At 36.0% G+C, this 16,628-nt stretch overlaps 1 protein-coding gene across 14 annotated transcripts in view; it reads left to right on the top strand.

The window, feature by feature from the left end:
* Positions 1-16,628, top strand: part of MEF2C (myocyte enhancer factor 2C) — a 166,110-nt gene that overhangs the window by 73,861 nt on the left and 75,621 nt on the right. The window lies entirely within an intron of this gene.

The raw sequence follows: 16,628 nt of genomic DNA, 5'->3' as shown, positions 1-16,628 counted from the left end.
AGTTAACTCATACCATTTTCTTTAAAGCCTGAATTTTATAAACCTAGAGGCACATGATGTTATCATTTTTTTCTAGAACTCCAGTGATATCTGTATGAGACAATTAATCTATTCTAAAGACTTTATACATGCAAATGCTCTCTTCAATGAAGACTTGTATATTATGAATATCTGTGATTTGACTCTATTTTTATTCACCCTTGGGGAGAGTGGATTTAGTTAGGAGAAGTAAGAATAGCCAGGTGGTCTGTATGCATCCTAATGTTAAATAGCAAAAAATGGTTCCTGAGAGATATTAGAGACTTCCTGATCCCAACCATTGCAAATGGATAATGGAACCTACAGAACAGGCATTCCTTGACCACGGGGGAGGAGAGCATTTTGGCTGTTGCCCATTTACAGTGGGGAAAGCTAAGAGGACAGCCTCGGAGACGCCCCACCGGACTGTAATTTCCCCCAACACTCTTTCTCCCCTACTGTGCCTTTCTAGCTTCTTGGACCTTCTAGTGAGACTAGAACTGATTCGTGCTTTAAAACTTTTTATTGCTATTTACTGTGTAAATTATAATGAATAGAAGTTGTTATTTATGCCATCAAAGCCAGTATGCCATTAAGAGGTAAAGAAACTTTTTAGATTTTCAGATTTATACTCCTTTAAGTTATTACACTTAAGGTACATATGACTTGAACTATTTTTGGCTGAAAATTGAGCTAAAGGATGAACAATGCTAAGATTTATGATGGATTCCTTCAGTGTTTTCCTACACATTGTGTATTGCTGTGGGTCAAGCCAAAAAGCAATAATTCTGTCAATATAAAACCACAGTATTTTTTAATCGATTTATAGGTTGAAATTGAAATTAAGACTGAAATATTGAACATCATATACCACTGACTATTTAGATCTTACTGTTTGAACTAGCACCTATTTGGGGTGCAGTCAAAATTTTATATGAATTAGCATCTACACTTCATTAATAATGTCAGTTAATTTGGGGGTTCATGAAATTTATTGTATCTTCCTTTTGCTTACAAGGACAAAAGAAAGTTTTTGCGGTTGAATTCATGAGCTTTCATTATGCTTTATAGAGGAATATAAAACACACAGGCATGCGAGAATGTTAACACTATACTTTTGAGCTAACGATTGAACGTTTTTTCGTAATTTAAATATAGTTGCGTCTACAATTGCTGTTACTCTCACCCATGTTAGAAGTCATGATAACTTTAAGAGAAGAAAACTTATTTAAATTCAACTTAGTTAATCTTACATTTTTTAATCCTGAAGATGAATTCCTTGATTTTATTCTATAGAATTTAGGATCTGTGTAGTCTTTTCTTCGTCTTTAGGTTCAGTTGGCCCTTTAATTCAATACTCTTAAATGGGATTGGTAAAATTGAAAACTTCCATGTTTTAATATATATTTCAGTGATTATTTTAAATGGCTATTGACAATCTTAAACAGCCATCTTACTTATAAATATTTGTCATGCGTGCCTCTCATCTACTGTAAGAGTGATCATAAGAGCCATTTGGGAGAGAGCCTGGAAGATGTAGGTCACTTCTGATAATCAGCACCAGCAAATCTGCAACAGCATGTCATACGAAGTGAGGAGACACCCCTAACCTAGGCTCACTTTAAAGTATGTGTTCACATGTTGAAAAGAGAAACATTAACTGCTTTGCCCTTTCTGAAGCTTCCCCACTGTAGACTCCCTAACAGAGCCTCACACGATAGCTCACTGTCATCTTTTCTCAAAAGCAGTAAAAGCCTGCCCTGCCATTGCAGGTGTTTATTTGGCTATACAGAGAACAGGGTGTGTTTTTACAGAATAAGAAATACTGACTTAAAGTGTGAAATGAAATATTACAGAGCTGATGCGATAAGTTGTATATCATTGAGAAATAGAACTGTGGTAAAACAGAGTGGCTGACTGTTTAAATTGAATTTTGCCCTTACTTTCTTTTTCATTATGGCAGTAGCAACAGCTAAAAATCATAAACTCCAATTGTATACCTAAAATAGTTTAGGGGAGGAAAAAAAAGCAACAACTAGTTTTTGTTTTGTTTTTTTAATTTTCCAGAGTCTCCAAGTTTATGAAAACTGCTATTTCTCAATCTCTAAGCTAAACAAGGTGGATTTCTTAAGCTAGTATGTGAAAATAAATAAAATCATGAATTGTCAATTTGTCTTACGGAAATTTTCAGGTAACTTAAAAGAAGCTACGTGTTCCAAGAACTACATATATATTACTCCATTTAATCTTTAGTAATTCCATTTACAGCTGAATAACTCATTATTTGTTGTTATAAATCAATAAATATCACTTGTTTGCAATGTGCCTAACATGAAGTATTCAGCAGTAAGCAGGAAGAATCTCATTCAGCTTACTGTCTGCCACAGAAGTCAGCCAACTGTTTCTGTAAAGGGCCAGATAGCAAATACTTTTGGCCTTGTGAGCTGTGCAGTCTCTGTCTCAGCTACTCGTCTCTGCCCTCTTTCTTAGTGAAAGCAGCAAAGGACAATGTGTATACTAATGAATGTGTCTGTGTTTGAATAAAACTTTACTGGCAAAAACAGGGGGCAGGCAGGATTGGCCTGTGGGCCATAGTTGGTGGACCCCTGGCCTGGTGGGATGAACCAGACATGAATTATGCAAATATATAACAAAAATTCTGTTCACATGTGCTATGAATGCAGCTATCCAAATGCTATGAAGGAATAACAGGAGGTGCCTTATTTAGATTGCGGATGGGAGAAAGGCCTCCCTGAGGAAATGCTGAAAGATGGGAGCTAAAAGATGACTCAGAGTTAAGCAGGTGACAACATTCCAGAGGGAACAGTGTTTGCAAAGCTCCTGAGAAAGTAAAGAGCTTGCTAAGGAGTCTAAGGAAAGCTTATGGAGCTTGAGCCTGGTGTGTATAACTTTAGAGAGATGAGAGAAAAGGTTTAGATGCTAGGAAGGGCCCAGATCACGCAGAGCTTTGAAGTCAGATAGTTAATACTAAGAGGTGGCCAAGATTTGAGCCCAAATCTTTCAGACTCAAAAACAAAACAAGCTTTTCTCTATTGTGTCACACTGCATTCTGTATAATATAATGGCTAAGAGCATGGTTTTATGTCCTTGCTTTCCCCAGTTACATCATACTGCATCCAGTGTAATACCATGGTGAAGAACATGGTTTTTAGAGACACACAAACCTTGTTCTGGCCCTAATTCTGCCACCTGCTAGCTGTGTGACCTTCCAGCAAGTGACTTAACCCCTCTGAGTTTCATCATTTCCCTCATCAGTAGAGGGGAGATTAAAAAATAGTACCCACTTCATTGGGTCATTGAGATGATTAAATTGGGGGATAAATGTAAGGCACCTGACATATAATAAATGCTCCGTAAATTTACTTGTTAGCTACTCCTGTTAAGACTCACCATCAGCTACTATAGTTAATGTGATTTCTATCAGAACAACACCTGTGCTGTGTAGCACACTAAAGAATGGTACCTGAAACCTTCATTTCAATAGGGTGTTACCTTAAAAGGGTATCAGGGAGATGGAAGGAAAAGTGGAACAGAGTAGAGCTGGGGCACAAAGGAGCCTTTGGAAGCTAACAAGGGGCAAGAGAATCATTTCAGAGCAAGAGCCAGGTGATGGCAGAGGATGGCTTGCGGACAGGAAAGAAAATCACACAGAACATTTATAGCTTGTGACAAGGATGGGGAGAAGTCGTTTCCCAATTTCTATGCTTGTGGGACTTATTTTCAAATATATGTTACTGACCAAATTATTTTGAACTACTTATCACCATTTTTAATCACTTCTAGCTTCCAGCTTATTCTCACACTACAATTTCAATCTCTCCATCTGCATTTTTTGTTCTTACTTGTGAGTTACCTTCATCAGTTAGGCAATAATCTTACCCTCCTTCATATGGTACCAGTTGTTACTGTGCTTCTGAAGCAGCCAGATTTTTAAATGAGTTTTGTCCTCATGTGACTCTTTTTGCAAACAGAATATACTTAGAAATCTGTTATAGCTGTTATATCAAGAAGAAAGATATATGAAAATTAGGCATGCTTAACCTAAATCTGTTTACTTGTGTGTTTGTATTTAAAAGTTTCAGCTTTCCCACTTTGAAAAGATAAGAGAGGCAAACCCGAATTTATTTGTGTGACTTATTATAAAAAGACATTTAAATATTTGAATAACTACCAGAGAAAAATATTTGTCGAATAACACAGTTACGGCCTAATATAGTAAGTTAAAGAAAGGAGATTATTAAATGTCTTAAGTTCTTTTCTTCCATCAGACCTGGCACACTAACAGTTTTTGCCAACAAACAAAATATCATGTAATTATCAGTGCAATAACTGGAGCACAAATTAAAGACAATTAGCAGCATTCTCCTGTTAATAGAAAAGGAGAATCCCCTTATGACTAAAGGGGATTAGTCATAGCTGTTAAATTTTCTAACTTTTTCCCTTTTCTTATGTCCTTATCTCAGTTTCTTTACATGACTTATAAATTATTTTAAATGGGCTCAGAAAAAAAAAACTGGAGAAATACGTTCAGTGTAGATGCAGCCTCTGACAGTTTCTACATACTGAGGTTTTTAAACTAAATCTGCTATTTTCTAAACTAAACTGAAAAATAAAGAGTTGCCTTGATTTTCTCAAATGACTCTTCTTTAAAAAGAAACAGATTTTACTCCTTACTTTCCCCTGTTTTCCTCTATTTTACTACGTTCTTCTTAGAATTTTAACTAAAATTTCAATGGAATTTCTACTGTAACATTCCTTCAAGGTGGTATCCAGAATATCTGTAAATAAAAGGGCTAATTACAGTTCTAAACTTGAGAGTTACAACCTACTAACCTAATATAAAATTTGTGGAAGTTGAGAAAGATTCAGTCTTTAAATGTGAGGATAATATAGAAATACAAATAAATTGCTTCAAGAAAATAATTTTTTGATGAATTCTAAACCATGAGTTAAAGAACAGTCATCCAGACACACTGTTTTATTTTGTCATCTCCACAAAGAGAACGTCCAAACTTGTCAGTTGCTTGTATGCATATCAAGCAAATACACATTATTTGAGGGGAAATTATGCTTTAAATACTGTAGAATAGTTATCCATGTTAGTCAGTGAATATTTGGAACCTTGCTTTAAATCAAGTGAATAAAAAGTTCAATCAGTGCAAAAGTGTTGGGTTTTTTAATCTCTAAATCCAAAGTAAACCTGCAAATAACTCATGATAATGATCATTATACTCCTTTTCCCTCAATATCATTTCTTTACAGCTGACTGCCTCCCCTATACTCATATTAAAATTTTCATTAAACTCATTTTATAAAATGAGTAAATAAATAAAAGTAGAGTATATCATAGTAATACTTTAGGACACAGTAATGCATCTCAGAACTGAATTGCAGGGTATATTGGTGCTGTGCATGCCTACTTAAAGGTCCTCCGTGCATATAAGTTAAATCATTCTTTTGTTAATCTTAAAATCACCAAGGGGAACATTTTTTTTTAGAGAGTTGGAATTAACTGGTCAGAGACTGAAAAAGAAAGCCAGAAGGGAAAAATGACAAACTGTATTTTTGTGAGATTCCAAATCAAAGAAAGCAGTAAGTAGCCAGAGTGCTCAGATGTATGTTTAACAGCTGTGACATCAAGCCATCCCTTTCTCTTCTGTTCCTATCAATTTGAAAACAATTCAGAAATGGTTTCCCCACTCTGTAGTTGAATCATAGAGATAGTGCACAGCATACTTTCTGTACATCCCATGTTGTGTGAGACTTTTTTTTTAATTGGCATATAGTTGCTTTACAATGTTGTGTCAGTTTCTGCTGTACAGGGAAGTGAATCAGCTATATGTATGCATATATCCCCTCTTTTTTGGATTTTCTTCCCAATTAGGTCACCACAGAGCACTGAGTAGAGTTCCCTGTGCTATGCAGCAGGTTCTCATTAGTTATCTATTTTATACATATTAGTGTATATATGTCAATCCCAATCATGTGTGGGACATTTTATACTTACACAGCTTGATCTGTTCCTTTACTGCCAAAAAGATACTGTCTCAACTGCCATCAAACTGTTCATTAGCTTTCCTTTAGTAGGAAGTCCGAGAGAGGCCAAAATGTTCACAAGGAAAAGGATAACTATCTCCTCTTGAATTCTGTCACTGTATTTAAGATATAAGCTCCTCCTTGAACTTGAGGGCTTCAAGACTTTTTGTTGTTTCAGTTCTAATTTGTGTATTTCACATAATTTCCATTTAAAACTGTAATTTAGAAATATTCCAATGCTTATATTTATTGTGTCTCAATCATTTTGTGTAGCAAGTTGACACGGAATGGCACCTTCCACTCTGTGAGTGCATACACACACTATTCTGTGTTCTGTGTGCTACAAATACCTTTTTGCTTTGCAAATACCCGAACTTTGTATGACATTGTATTACTGAGAAACCAACACTAAAAATATTAACATTATGAATAGACCGCATAAACCAAGAGGTTTCTTCCAAACTGTAGATTAAAGAACATGTTGCTGATTGTTTCAAAAGCCATGTACTTTGCAGTCTAGACTTCCTTTAACATTGTAATTTATTCACTTAAAATGAGCTCCTTCGAAAATTATTATAGTACGAGTATTTTTAAAGTTGACATCCCAACATAGTCTTACTGAACACAATTGGAACTCCTGCCCCCGCCAAGAATCATGGCTTTGTTTGGAAAACAAAACAAAACAAAACAATAACAACATTGTTAGTTAAATTAAAGTAAATGAAATTCCATAGTATGGACTATGTATTTGTGTTTCTTTTGAAATATGTTGGACCATTAATAGGAATAAGAGAAGCACTCTAAATGTTTGGATATTTGACTTTTAATTTTAAGTTGGAACAGTTTAGCTTAAGAAATCACTAACATTTAAATAACATTTCAACAAATGTAACTGTTTGGAAACTACAACGGAGACCGCCTCCTGCCTTCTGTCTTGCAAGGATTGATTTGGAAGGCCCTGAGGGAGAAAATATTGGAGTTAGGAGGTAAAACTGAAGCCATTGTGGAAAGGAAGAAGTTACACTCTTCCTGTTATGACAGGAAACATAGACAAATGTGCTTCCTGAGCATTTGCTCAGCAGGGAATGAAGTAGTCTTTGACCTTTACCTTAGGTACATTTTGGCTTTGTTAAACTAGTAAACATGTTTTTGCCCCCAAAATATTAATCTGGTTTATTTGATTCTTTTCAGACTCAAATTATATATTTCATGTACGTGAGGTATAGAGAAACAAGTATTTATTTTATGACTGCATCTGCAGACTGGATTTAGAATGTAAATCAGCCCCTTAACAAACCAAGCAAACCTCAACAGCATGTATAAAAAAATTTAAAACATATTGTGTTATATATAGTCTTCTCTTTTTAAAATCCAGAACATTCTTAGGCTTAAAAATGGACCACAATAAAATGTTTTAAATCCTACATTTAATAATTATAACTCATCATCTGCCTTTTCCTCATGTACATAAATATATCAGAAATCAGCTATGACAAGTTTTAAAACCCAGACTTTGAATTTGTTAATAGACACTCAAGTTTATTAATATGCGTTCAGTTATTTAACTGTAATCTAACCCGTTGTTTTATTATGTTCCTCGAAATAGTGTGCAATGCACAAGATTTAAAGTCTTATTTTGGGGTTTGGGGTGTTGACTTAGGGTGAGGGGTCAGTAGAGTCCTAAATTCCACATGCTAAGCCCCCTATTTGAATCCTTCTATAGCGTTCAGAATTTTAGGAACTACTGCTTGAAACCCTTTGGAAATCCTCCTGCGTTGCAGTGAAATGCGGCTCAGTTTGCTGAAGGCTAACGAGGACAATAGTCCTCTTTGCAGCAGAACACACTGCTGTCTCATCCTCACAAGTTATGCTGCAGGGTTACAAGCACATGGTAGCAGTCTGCTTAAAAGAGTCCCTCACTGCTCTTTAAAGAGCCTTTCATTTATGGTGGCAGGCCCCGTCATTGTATAAAGGAGCGCTTGTCTAGAACACAAGTCTGCAGTGGCACTACTTCCTCCCACCGAGAGTAATCACCAAGCCTAAAGCTCGCAAGCCTTTCTAATGACAGACTGAATTAAACAAAATAAAATTGGAGAGGAATACTTTAGAACAGTTGCACCATTACTTACTGTCAGGAACAAGCCAGGGGAAGAAAAAGAGCATTTAAGAGGGCATTTCCCTTTTTTTCAATTAAAGATTGTCGCTGCAGACTCTTGACTCCATCCCTAACCCTTTAAACACATAGGAAGACCTAGCGGCTCTGGATTAGAGAGCGCATTGTATCCGTGAACTGCCCATCTTGTCCCTCATTAGTCACTCCTTTTCCTTAACTGGGAGGAAACTGAGAGATTCTTTAGGCTGTGGGTGAGGAGGGCTGGATCTAAAATATTTCCATAGGATTACAGTTGTATTCATCGTGACTCCATTTGGACGAAAAAAACCCTGATAAAACCTCAAAACTTTGAAAATACAATTAGCTAGGTATATTAGTCCCAAACGCATTCTAAAACTATGAAACTAATATTACTTTACGAGTGAAAGAAATGAGTAAAAAGTTTCCCCACTCACTGAACAGACTCACTGATAAGTTCAATAAGATCAGGCTGAAGGAATTCTGATTGGTGGGATGAAGTATCGGAGACCCATAGGTAAAATTATCCTTGCTTCCCTCAGTAACGCATCTGAAGTCATTTAGAGTTAGGCCTCAGTTATTCTCATAGATGTGAATAGCTGCTGTTTCCAAAGGTCTTTTTCTTTCATTTATTCTTTCCTGTAAGGTGCAAGGATTCCTACCGTTAAAGTATGGCAGGAAAGTTCTCCTGAGGTGACTTTATGAATGGAGCCAGGATTGGGAGGGTGAACAGAGGCCTGCGTGTGGTGTGGAGACTCATGATTAAATGCCCTTTCTGTTACACAGTAGTCTAACTAATTTCCGTGCCCTGTAGGAAATGATACAGGACTTGTCCTCTGTTTTAGAACTTGTTATTTACATTGACTGTGTGTAAATCAGAGACCCACCTTTTTTTATTCTGGCTGTAAACAGGCTTGTATTTGCTACCAACCAAAATGCTTCTCATTCTGTGAAATTTAAATAAACATCCATAAATATAGAACTAGTGTGTGCCCACTGGTGCATGCATGTGGTTCTCACTGGCTTTAGTGGGAATGTCTGGAGGTCTGAGGGCAGAGGTAGCTGCAGAGTCCACACAAAAGGAGCTTTGGTTTATTGTCAGAACCTAGAAACCAACTTCTTCTCAATTTTATTATTAGTAGTATTATTTTTTTTATTTTAACCTAGAAAGCTGTCCTTATACTAATTAATAAGTTGGGCACTACCCTGCTTATGCTCATCAGAATTGCTGACATTTCTTAATGTACCTGTACAGTGCTTGATGAGTGGTTGGAGGGGTCCATGCTGTACTGACCTTCAGCCCCTGAAATGCACAGTTGTCTAAAAGAGGGAAGGAACCACTGACTAATGGAAAGAAAGATGGATTTTGTGTGAAGAGGGTTCTATTTCTAGTTCATCAGCGACTAGCTTTGTGACTGTGGATAAGGCAGTTCATGCCTTCGTTTACAGTATCATCTGAGAAATGGGGATGATAAACTGTGCCCAATAATAAGTTAAAAGAGATGCTGTCGAATGGAGCAAGATAGCTTAGAAAGTCTCTGAAAACTTCTTAGAAAAAAGTCACCAAATAAAGTCAACACTCTTACCTAAAAACAGTTATAAAAAATATGATATGCTCCAATTTCACCAACAAACCCACACACAAAATTTGACCCAATCCAGTTTTTCTCCTATTCATTTTTACCAAATGTACATTTTTACTATAAGTTAGTGTGACAAAAAAGAAAAATAACTATGTGAAATTTTCCTCTCTCAGTGGCAAACTTCTTATTAACATAATTTGAGCGTGCATGGAAATTCATTTTTAGCCATTCAGTTTTGATTGCAAAAAAAAAAAGAGTAATTATTCCATCCATCTATCCATTCATTCATTCAATGAATATTTAGCCAAGTATTGTTCTGGGACTTCAGGTTACAAGAGCAGACAGGAGATGTTCCGGGCTTTCAAGGGAAGCTTGAGGTTTAGTTGAGAGAGCAGTCTTTTACAGTATGTAACAAGAAGTGACTGAGCCTGATGCATCAGAAAAAAAATACTACCTACCTTGTATAGTGTTTCACAGTCAACAAGTCACTTACACTTGTGTGTTCCTTAGTTTAACTCTCATCATAACTCTGTAAGGTATCTGTTATTACCTCCACTTTACAGGTGAGGAAACTGGGGTACGGGTAAGTTAAACAATTTACCCGAGGCCAAGGACACACGGCTCATACACGGCAGAGCTTAGACTTGATTTTCAATTCCCATGTTTTTGCTTCCACAGTACAGAGCTCCAGTAATGATGCACATATACTGCTTCTTTTTAAATATTTTAATGTGAATTTGCTATTTTATCAATCTGGACAGTTGTTTTTCTGTGCATTTTCAGCACTATACCTAATTTAATATTGTCTACTCCAATTCTTTACTGTCTTTTGTATCTCTTCTAACTACAAAAAGAAAGTGATCCAGTTTTATTTCTTGGAATATTAAAATTAGAATGACTATGGTAACATATTGATGAGATTGAGTAACCAAAACATAAGACATTCTACAGAATGAAATTGCAGAAATAGATTCTTGTTGTAAACTGTATTCCATTCACTCTAATCTTCCTCTTTACCCAGAGGTCTGTGCTACGTAGGCATAGAATCTGCACATCTAAATCTGGAATAAATCTTTTAAAGGTGTCTAGTCCAGCTTCCTGTTTAATTCAGGAACGCCTTCTAGACCTTCCTTGATATGCAGCCCTACTTGAACATGTTCAGGAATGAACTGCTTCTTACTTCATGAGACTAGATCCACTCTTGGACAGTTCTCATCACTAGGTTTCCCCCTGTTTTGAACCTCTTTATGATTTTCAGCAATGCTTTCTAACTCTGCTCTATAGAACAAAACAGAATAACTCATCTGCCTCTTCACATGGCCACGAAGTCTACAGATCTTGGAAAGTGTTTGGCATTTCTCTTTTAACTCTGTTTTTCTGGGTTAAACATTCCAGATTCCCTCAATGATTTCTCCTGCAAAATTATTCTCAGACCCTACATCGACCTGTTTGCCATCCTATAGATGCTCTAATTTTGCCGGTGTCACCCAGTGTCTTCTTAAAATTCTCAGAGCTGAATATAGTACCAAAGATTAGTTAGTGCTAACTAAGAGATCATTAGGATAATTAGTTCCCACTGTGGAACACTAAAACTTCAGATCCTTTTCCCAAAAACAGCTATCATGTTAGTTTTCCTCCAACCTGAGATTATATAATTCTGTTTTTTTTTTTTAATACGAATGAAGACTTTAAAATTACCTCCGTTTCTTGTCGTTTGTGACCCAGCTTTCTGTAGAGAGAGCTATGTATGTATAAAGACTCTACCATCTGCTGGGTTATCACCCAGATTTGTGTAGTGTGTGGATCTGATAAGCATGCAAGCTACATCTTCATCTACACCACTGATAAAAATGGTGCCTGGGACAGGAAAGTTACTCTTGAACTCTGTGGCCCTTTGCAAGAGACTGTCCTTAAAGTTAACACCAATTAATTAATTCATATTCAAATCATCTACATTACTACTAGCTAATCTCAAATATATAATATTGTGATGAGGATTTCATCAAATACGTTGCGAAATACATGTTCTTTAAAAATCTGATCTCATTAGAAAGTTCAGTAAATTTTTGCTCAATGAATGCAGCCATCTGAATTCTTAGCTCCTCCCCCCTTTACCTCTGTATCCTGTGATTGTAAAATTCAGTTTTTACCTTCACACTTTTCTTTCCTTCATGGTGAGTCATCAGGGCAAGGAATAAAGACCACTTTTCTCTGAACTTTTTGAATTATTTTTTTCTTTCTTCAAGAAAAGTAAAACAATAAATTGTCAAAAAGACAAGTTTAAAAATTATCTACTTTTAGCAGAAAATTTTATTGAGACATTCAGTTTAAAATAGAGTATTTCCATTCCATAATCCATCGTTCATTGAGTATCCATTGGTCAGTCTTTGTGAGGCCAGAGGTGGGGTCTTCAGGGAGCTCAAAAAGCCAGCAGGAGAGGCAGACTCAAACAACCAATCAACTCTGTAATATTAGAATAAGTCTCATAATAAAGGTTTGTAAAAAGCTCTAGAGGATAACAACGAGGGAGGAGTGTGTTATCTGAATGTGACAATGAAAGCTTCATAGAAGAAGTTGACATTTAAAGGAAGCCTTACAGCACCATGGGAGCCAGATGGGAAGGGGGAGGGACGTAATGCCATGATCAGCTTTCTCTGAGTACAAGATAAGAAATAACCAATATGGTAGATTTCATTTCATATTCATCTTGATTGGGTTAACATCTACTGTTATTTTTCTTGCTCAGTCTAGAAGAAGGATTGGTCAGAAAACAAAAACTGAATTCACCCAACTCTGGATAAAAATACAATTCAGATCATTACACATGACTGGAAATATAACATTATTAGCCAAGGAATATATTTTGATTCAAATGAAGGAAATTCCTTTGGAGCTTTAAGGAATTAAATGACTGTTTTTCCTCCAGCCATGAGGGTGAGACATGAACAGGGGAGATATAGATTTACATGTAGTAGAAGCCTGCACACCCACCACCAATGTCTGACGTGGAGAACGCTCAGTCGGTATTGGTCGGCACAATGGCATGTAGAAAATGCTCAATAAAAATTGCTTGAATTACTTTCATGTTTCTGTAAATAGATTTTCCTTATTTCTTTATAAGGAATATAAATTGTATGGAGCTGTATTTAATGAATGTTCCTTTTTTTCAATTTCAAATTCTAATTTCAATTATTGATTCATACCTAATAAGTTCTAGAGTAATTGTCAGCATGAGATGTGTGATGCCTGCCCTTATGCTAGGATTTAAAACTCGAGGTTAATATAAAACTTAATACTGAATGTCTTAATAAAACATCATCATTACATTTGAGGCTGTTTCAAGAGGTAAAGAAAAAATACATAAAATGCTCAATGTTTACAGAGTAATCTTGCTTTCCATACATACATTACATATGAAGTCTCTTTAATTTTGAAAACTAAATGTAAATTATAGTGCCCACTTAAATAATATTGGTTTTATTCTCTTCTTGGTGCACCTTGATTGATGTAAACACTGGAAAAGAGCATCTCTTTGCCTAACTGCTGTAAAAACAGTTTTCCATCTCACCTAAGGTTCAAAATATGTTATTGAAATAGAAATGGACTTGTCCCCATTACAAACAATTGTCAAGTTATGAAAAATGTAATCATTACAATACATTATTATATTTAAGTATAAAAGCTCTGAATTGAAATCTTTGTCATTGAGTGGCATATTTTAAACAAAGGGTAATATCCCAGTTCTCTTAAGAAAGCTTAATGCTGAAAAACAATTTTATCTAACTGTGAACAATGAGAAAAAGCATTATAAAATACATTTTGAGTATGCTATGAAGAATATGAACATAATACAGAATTAAACTTAGTGCAATTAAGAGTAGGTTTTGAAGATATTTTCTTAAATGCTTTAATATAGTCATCATCATTTCAGTTTGCAGTTTTAATGAAAAGAAGCCATATGCACTGACTTTCTGACAGGTATTATTAAATAAGTATGCATTATCCAGCAGCCTATTTGGTTACACAAAAGTTGAGGAGTACCTAAAAGTAAACACAAATAGTGGCTTTAATGATATTTCTGTGCTGAAATGTACTTTGAGGGTGAGTGTTGTAACGTGCTAAATTCTGAGGTTTGAGTACAACAGAAACCATACTGTATCGAGACATTCCACCTACAGTTTGTGGTCATGAAAGTCTGATTAAAAGTGGTTTTAGATATATGAAAGTATTTTGGGTCAGTGCCTTCTGCATTGAATGTACTCTGTAGCCTACTTCACTAAACAAAATACCAATGTGCAAGTACATTTGCATAACTAAATTGCATCTAAGAGAATTATTAAAAGACATTTTGTATAAATCTGTATAATTAATGGTGATACTTTTTAATCCATTCCAAAAAGATAGTCTTTATTTAGCTCATTCCTAATACCAGTCATGACTCATCTGAATGAACCAGAATAAAAAAAGTTTCTCAAGTAGTATGATAATCATATATGAAAATAAAACACTGGCTATATTTTATAAGCACAGTTTAATAAGTCAAGTCAATAAACATAAAACAGAAGGTGAGACACTGGAAATAAAACACTAGCTATATTTTATTAGAAGCACTTTAGTAAGACAATCAATAAACATAAAACAGAAGGTGAAACATTGGCAATCATTACAAAGAAAAATTATCCCAGTTGCAACATAAATAACATATCTGAGTAGATATTGACTAGCCGATGTGGGCTGGTAGATACCTAAATGCTGTATTTTCCAAAGAATGATCAGTGGGAATTCCATAGTTCAGCTTCATCTTTCTATCAGGAAGACTGTAGTAAGATCCTCAAATAGCCTTGATCAGGACTCTTTGAGCCACTAAGACAGGTATATTTTGTAAGTTCTTCTCCTGTAAGTCAACTAAGAAAGGGATGGGGACTAAGATTTATTGAGCTTCTACTTTAAACACAAAGCTTGATACTGTACATATGTTATTTTATGTAATCCTTGCAGCAACACCACAAGTAGGTGTTATCTCCATTTTATAGATGAAAAATCAAACTCGGAGAAAAATCAGATTTGAAGAAGTTAAGTGAATTTCTCATGACTAATAAATAGCAGATCAGCATTCAAATCCAGGGTCCCCTGAATCCAGACCCCATATTCTTCCCTTTCTATCATGCTGCCTTCAGTGCAGATGTGATTAAAGAATATAATCATTATTAAAGTGTAGATTTATCTTTTTAAAATTCTGTTTATGAGTTGCTAAATAAAAATTTGGTGGGGAAAGCTATCACAGTTTTATATAACATACATCACTTTGATATTTCTAAAAACGACATAATAGTTTTCCCTATTTCGTTTTTTATACTACAGATTTTTAACGTGTGCCCATATGTCTGCTGTTCTAGGCACTGGAGATACAGCAGTGGGCAAAATAAAAATGGTACATGCCCTTGTGGAACGTGCACTGCAGTGGAGGAGACAGACATTAAACAAATGATCACACACAAAATTATACAAGTTATAAAATATGATAAGTACTATAAGAAAAAATAAAGGGTGATGGGTAAAACAATAAGTATTAACAGAAGTGTGGGGAAATGAGGAGACCAGGAAGTCAGCTTTTCTGTCTGCTTGTCCACACTTCCTGTCAACACATTTATTTAGGCGTGTGGGATAGGGGATATTCAAAGTCCACTCAGCGGTCTCTAGTTTGGGTGACTGAGTTTATGGTGAGATGGGGGACCCAGGAAGGGGAGCAGATTCGAGGGTGAAGGTGAGTTTGGGCTTTGGGGGTTTGAGATTCCTAGGACTTTTAGATAGACACGTGAGTGGAGGACATCCATGGGGTGGCTGGAGACAGAAAGATAAGGAGCGGGACTCGAGATTTAGGAGTTACACCCAAGTAGGTAGTAGATAAAACTCAGCTGACCTCTGCAAGATGGGTTGGATTTGAAGTTGAGGAAAAAAATTTAAATAGTCACCTTTGAAAATAACAACTAAAAGTCAGTCAGCATTTCCCAGGGTAGATGCCTCAAAAACCTGGTTCGGAAGAATGAGAGTAAGTGCTCCTCAAAATAAATAAATAAGCAAAGAAATCAATGTTCTGTCAGCAGTAAGTTTGGGAAGCAGGTTAAAGTTTAAAAAGTTTCTCAGCCTTTAATATACCACTGTGCCTCATTTCCCAAACATATTGGACCATTGAACTTTTGGTCTTAAGGAATATTTTGTAGAAATAATATTCTACAAAAGACCTGCTGGGAAACACTGGACCATGAAGTATAAAGGCTTATACTTAAGAATGTTCATGGTTTTTGGTGGGCAGACTGGAGTTTAATCCAGAGAAGACTGAAACTGGGAATGGTAAAATGCATATTTGCACTGGCAGGTAGAGGTATTTGAAGCCAGAGAGGGGAGCTGTTGTAGCCGGCCCATCAGGAAATGGCAGTGACAAGAGTGAGGTTTTGAAGATTAGGATGAATCGAGGAGGGAATGGTTTCAGACAGGGAGATCGTCTAGGACAGGAAGCTGATAAAGACATGAATGATAGAGCTGCCTGGGAAATAGACAAGAAAGTGTGAACCTGAGAAACATTTTGAGGGAAGGAATTGTGGGACTTGGTAATAGATTAGAGTAAAAGAAGAGAAAGGCAAAGATGGCAATACAGTTTCTGGCTTGGGAGAGGAAGAAAGATACACAGAAGAATGAAACCAAAACCCTAACAAGAGTTATGGCTAAAGCACTTCCCAACTGCCTGCTGGATTTCTAGAAAACAGAATACAACTCTGTCTGAAAGTACAGTCGGATCCCTTCAGCGTTTTCAGTTCAATGGCATGAGACTAAACAGTTTT

Source organism: Balaenoptera ricei, chromosome 3 (assembly GCF_028023285.1).
Source record: "Balaenoptera ricei isolate mBalRic1 chromosome 3, mBalRic1.hap2, whole genome shotgun sequence".
Classification (NCBI taxonomy): domain Eukaryota; kingdom Metazoa; phylum Chordata; class Mammalia; order Artiodactyla; family Balaenopteridae; genus Balaenoptera; species Balaenoptera ricei.
This window is presented reverse-complemented; position numbering and strand designations above follow the sequence as displayed.